This window comes from Poeciliopsis prolifica, unplaced genomic scaffold, assembly GCF_027474105.1.
Source record: "Poeciliopsis prolifica strain line A6 unplaced genomic scaffold, Auburn_PproV2 SCAFFOLD036, whole genome shotgun sequence".
Taxonomy (NCBI): Eukaryota; Metazoa; Chordata; class Actinopteri; order Cyprinodontiformes; family Poeciliidae; genus Poeciliopsis; species Poeciliopsis prolifica.
The window spans coordinates 4,553,549-4,560,000 of record NW_026562411.1 but is presented as its reverse complement, the minus strand read 5'-3'; positions in this window follow the sequence as shown (position 1 = coordinate 4,560,000).

Here is a 6,452-nt window from a genome sequence, read left to right as displayed (position 1 = left end):
ATGTTAAAGCATACGTAATCTAATTAAGCTTTCACTTGGTGATGGAACTGCTGACAGAGGAACTTTTCAGTCATATTCTAATTTCTGGGATCAGCTTGTATTTGCTCAATGTTTGTCTACAGTTGAAAACATTTTCACAATTCAGTCATATTTTTGTGAAGAATTAAAACATCATTTATTTCCAATTTTCTCATTATCATTTCATTTTATATCTAAATTTTTGGTATCTACCTACCAAATAATTTTGGTAGGTAGATACCAAAATTCTTGGTATCTACCTATTTTTGCATACTTTGTGCTAGTTCAGCCATTCAACTATTAAAATATTAATTTCATTAAGAACATTATGGCTATGATTTTGATGTTAATATTCCTAATCCTTTTCAATATTTTGAGCTTTATCTTGCAGTTTTTGCTCCATTGAACTGAATTGAAATTCTCATAAATTCACCTACTTTGAGCAAGAAAATTCATTCAAAGTTTAAATGTGTCACAAGGTATGAAGCGATCTTTGAATCATTTGGCTCTTTGCCTGCTTTTATGGCTTTTCAAAAATTGTAGTATAGGTTTCATGCAATTTTTTTCAGGTTTTCAATTTTAAATAGCAATCCAATCATGGAATCATTGCATTATATTATCCATCACTGTGGAACATGCTGATTTATTAATACCAAAGATGACCTTCACTTTAATGGGAGAAATGGGATCAATTATATATTCAGTTTATTCAAATCTATTTATTAATAAACTGAATTTAATTTAATAAGAATTGAAATCTTACTCAAGATCAGTGCTTCAGAGAATGTGGTTGAATGACAATATTCAAAAAATATTTTCGACTAGTCGCTGTGACATTGTAGAAAGAGAAGAAAAAATCTCACAGCAGCTTATGGGCTTTATTAGCTATATTCACATCACACAAACAGTGACAAAGACCATTTAGACAGAAGTCTATTATGTTGAATAAAAAGAACAAAAAACAGAATTATCCTTGAATTCTTCTGCAGCAATGGAACAGAGTGGAAATCTGTGGTCCAAAAACTGGGACAAAGTCGAGTCTGACTTGTTTTTACCAAACTCTGGTTTGTACTGATGTCGGGTATGTTCATTTGTGGACAGCATTTATAAGAGGCAAATTATTAAGTTTACCACAACTGTCCATGTTGGAACATTCTAAACTAAACTGATCTTAAACTGAAGACAATCAATCAACAGTGAACAAACCATGCTGCTTTTTGTGAAAGTGTAATATTTATTTTGTATTCATATTGTGCTAATGTGGGCTGCTTTTTTTCTTGAGTGAGTTTTGCTAATTGAACGATACTTTCTATTTCAGTGTGTATGTAAACCTAAAATCTAAAAAAAGTTGATCAATAACTTCTCATCCATTCCTTAAGTTAAAAATTTGAGTTTTTTTTTTTTTTATGTAAAACCTAAATTCTTTCAGGTGAAAACATTAATAATACTGGAACTAATATCCATTAATTGACCAAAACTTGTCAATCTACATTTACTGGATTAATTCAGTGACAGTATGATGTTTTTTCCTATTTTCTTGATTTTTCTATTTTTGTTTTCAAAATTTGACCCAGAAGGAGAAAAAAAAGAAGCTCTGAGAAATATGAAAAAAATATCCATGTCCAAATTAATTTTTCATTGTTCCATTCGTGTGATGGAAATCCACCACTACTACTTTACACTCCAATGCTGTGGGCGAATATCCAACTGACAGTGCCTATTCGTTTTTTATTTGGCTTCCAATAAAAAATGAATAAATAAAATGAGATATTGCTGCTTGTCAACCATTATTTCCTCTTCCTCTGATTTTACAATAGTCATTATTTTCTGTGGTTTACATGCTGTAAACCACAGCGGGAGGGGCTTCATTGGAGTTTGGCAAGTCTTGTGGACTTTGAACAGTTTATGAAAACGAACATCCCATGACATGATGTTAATTATTTACCTGTGCCAGGCACTTAAAATCGCAGGCCCAAATTCGTAGTTCAATATAAAAGTGTGCCAGTACCATTCATAAATTTTTTACAAAGATTAACCACAGCAGTTCCAACTCTGTTTACCCAAAGGTTTTGAAATTTATTACACTGTTCGATCCATTTTACCTATAAACCACAATAAATATAATTCATATTTGAGTGGACCCTCGTGTTGAATTAATTAATAACCAACACGGCAGATGTTGATTTTATTTGAAAAAGTTTTAGAATATAGTGCATGGAAGACTTTGGGCTCTTTCAAGGTATGATAGAGATTATCTGTGTCAGGATTGATGAAGGTGGAGACGAGGGAGAGCCAACATGCAAATGGTAATAAATGGCAACAATAAATAAAACCTGACATCTGGAGAACAGCAGAACCTGCTTACAAATGAAAAGAAAATCAAAACATGAATACTAGAACCTAACAGGACTGAAGCGTAGGGATAATGATAATAAAGGCTTGAGCTGAAGTCAAGAATAGGATAAGGGGTGTGCTGTGTTGACGTAGGGGATGGCGGGACCCACGTTTGGAGGCCTTGAGTCCTCACCGGTCGTTGGGTTCGATTCCCGGAACCAATGACATTTGCCCCATGTCTTCCCCACTTTCTATCAGCTTACTTTTACATAAGGGACACTAGAGCCAACAAAAGCCCCTGGAGGGCGGAAAAAAGACTAGGATAATGAAGAGATGAGAAAAGGCATGAGATACATGTTTTTGTATGAAGCAAAACGGCTTAGAGCAGTAAAAATATAATATACCATTATGGGTTGTTTGTTTTTTCTTCAGCATATATGGCAACAAAAAATCTGCCTCCAAAAACTCTTCCAGTTTCAACTGCATCTGTGGACCAAGTAAAATGAGTTCAGCTGAGGACTACAGTTACGGGTTAAGTATACCTGCATATTCTGGAAGCTTCATTTATTTTAAAAAAGTCTTAAGTATTTACGAAGTCAAATACTGGACTAATCTCAACATGCTGTGACATGTTCTCAGAAGAACTTGTCATATTGAGAGTTACTTGATCAGTAGAGACGTCATAGAAACACAAGAAAAAATGTCTCACAGCAGCTTATGGGCTTTATTAGCTATATTCACATCACACATTGAGCAAACTGTGATAAAGACCATTTAGACAGAAGTCTATTATGTTGAATAAAAAGAACAAAAAAAGAACATTATCTTACAATTCTTCGGCAGCAATGGAACGGAGTGGAAATCTGAGTTCAAAAACTGGGACAAAGTCGAATCTGACTTGTTTTTACAAAACTCTGGTTTGTACTGATGTCGGGTATGTTCATTTGTGGACAGCATTTATAAGAGGCAAATTATTAAGTTTACCACCTCTGTCCATCTTGGAACATTCTAAACTAAACTTATCTTAAACTGAAGACAATCAATCAACAGTGAACAAACCATGCTGCTTTTTGTGAAAGTGTAATATTTATTTTGTATACATATTGTGCTAATGTGGGCTGCTTTTTTTCTTGAGTGAGTTTTGCTAATTGAATGATACTTTCTATTTCAGTGTGTATAAAAAATGATCAGTAACTCCTTCAACCTCTTAACCATTCCTTATGTTAAAAATTTGAGCTTTCATTTTAAGGAAAACCTAAATTCTTTCAGGTGACAGACATTAATAATCCTGTTTTGGGGGGAACCATAATGTGTGATCTGCCAGGTAAATTAAATATTGGAACTAATATCTTTTTTATGTTTTTCTAGAATGACTGATGACGTGAAGGAAGATCCTAAACGCCTCCAGAACGTTTCAAGGTAATAACTTGTCTTTTAAACCAAGGTTGATACAATGTAAGCAAACAAGATATTATTATGATTCTCAATTAATCCATTAGTACTGGTTTGAGGCCATGAGACCAAAACTTGTCAATCTACATTTACTGGATTAACTCAGTGATAGTATGATGTTTTTTCCTATTTTCATTTCTTTTCTTTTTTTCATTTTTTGTTTTCTCAGCTTGACTCAGAAGGAGAGAAAAGAAGCTCTGAGAAATATGGAAAAAACCAGCACAAAAGAATCAAAGCACCACTCAAGGTATATTTTTAATATGGGAGTAACATTATAACATAATGTGAAGTTTAAAAAAAGTCACTTTTATATAAAATCCCTCCACTTTAAGGGAAAAGGACTAAGAATAATACATGTTTCTAAAATAAGTCTGTCAACAATTCACATTAGATATCAGTTGTTCAAATTGCTAAAATATCAATAAAAAATAGATTTCGTTAGAAAGCAGGCGCTTGATTTTAGAAGTATAGCTCATGTAATTTATTACAAATAACATTTATTTTTTAGGTTAGGGGTCTTTTTGACTGCTGAAAGTCACTGCCAGGAGATAAGGTCATAATTATTGACACAAAAAAAATCTTTAATGGTATTAACATCGCCCTGTGACAGACTGGCGACCTGTCCATGGTGTATATAGTTTTAGTAAGCTCCCCTGTAGAAGTGATAGTTTAAAAAAAAAGTAATCCCACAATCATAACATATCTGCAAATGTTGCATAATGTTCTATTAAATTGTTGTTCTGAATATGTGTCGCTCTTCTAGCCCAAAGACACATAAGCTTTGTCATATCTATCTGTCTGACTCTGTCTTTCTCTTTCTTTTTACCCAAATATCTTTTGTAATGATGTTGTTAGTTTTACTCAGATTTTATGCTATGCCCTGAAATGCCTAAAGTTTGATATCTTTATCCATTTTATTACATATTTTCTGCAAGTCAAACCAGATGTTCTAATTGTACTAATGTACAAATACCCTAACTCCTCATATGTCAGTGGCAATATAAGCAAGAGTCCCCATCCAGCAAACAGAAGAATCTGAAGTACACATACACCAATCCATAGAAGTTTTTACCAGACTATAGGTTTGCCACATCCTAGATATCTACACTGACTTTTCATGTGACTTTTGCACAAGTGTCAGACAATCAGAAATCCACTGTTTTATAAAGGCCAGTAATTCTAACTTTGTTTGCTATGCTAAATAACTGAGATGTTTGTTTTATTCTTTGAAATTTGTTTTAAAGCTTTGCAGTAGACAAGGGAAGACGAAACCCCAATCACTTGAAGAAAGGTGAGGTACATGCAACCTGTTTTTCATCTGTATAGTAACTTTTTAAAAGTTAATGCTGTGATGAATTCAGCACATTTCTTGAGGTAGAGGCTTGAATACTCTTTACCAAATCCAAAGTGAGTACATTCTCTGTACATAGAATGGTCTAGTTCTCTGAAAAGATCCACTTTTCAGAGAAAGAGACATTATTTTCAATGTACTATAATTGTACTTGCAAATCTCATGTAAAATTTGAATAGAAACAACAGCAACATCTGTTGGAAGCTGAAAAAAAAATCTAAGTGGGACAGCCTTCCTATCAGAAATATTAGTATTGGGAAGATGAATGTAAACAAGTACTATGGTTTTAGATATACATTATAATACAGTCTTGTCTTTAAAAGGCTCTAAAATGACTTAATAGAAATGTTTTATATTAGATTTTTCTGATAAAATACATTTTGGAGGTGGTAAAAAATGTATTGATTGCAGTAATGATTTTTGTTTGAGACACCTCAGAAAACACTACCAAGAGACATACTCTGACTGAGGAATAGCTTACTGTAGGTGAAGATTAACAACAAAAGTTCTGTGTTTTTCTACTGCCTTATATATGATGTAAAAAGAGTATAAACAATGCAGAAAAATTCACTCCTTGGTGGAGTTTTGGTGGCATTTTGTTGTCACTAAGAGTCTAGGATCATCATAATACATTCAAGGTCCTCAATTATGCCCCTAAACGGTTTTAGATGAGCCCCCTCTCTGACACAGCTGATTCAAATGGCTGAGTAACCTTCTGAAAATGCCAACAAGTTTAGCGAAAACATTTCATTTGATCAAATTCTGTGGCATGAGGGGAAGACTTCTCTTTGTCTTCTTTAAACTTGAAGAAAGTAATAAAAATTGCCCTAAAATTGTCTCTCATTTTTCTGGCATTTTGTAAAAAGAAAACAATGGTAAGCCTAATTGACCTAAAAGTTTATTCTGATTCCATGTCAGCCAGTGTGAAATAACATGCATGTATGTCTTTACATAAAGTGTAAGTAAACATCTGGTTTTCAATTTGCATAACAAAGAATTCTGAAATCTGACTGGTAAAGCTGAACTGAATCAGGATCATGGGAGAAATAAAGCAATACTAATAGGAGAAGAGTAGCTAAAGTTCCACCACAAGTACAAAACAACAAACTGCAAACTTGTGCAGCCCTCACCAGTATTTCAATTCAGGATTAATTTGATTTACTAAATAAATGATCTTTTTTCTATTCTATTTGTGTTTTTTAATAAATGTGTATTTTTACAGGCTAAATGAAGAACTTGAAAAAACAAGGTATAATTTTTTTATATTTTCATTCATTAAAGTCAACTTTTACACTAA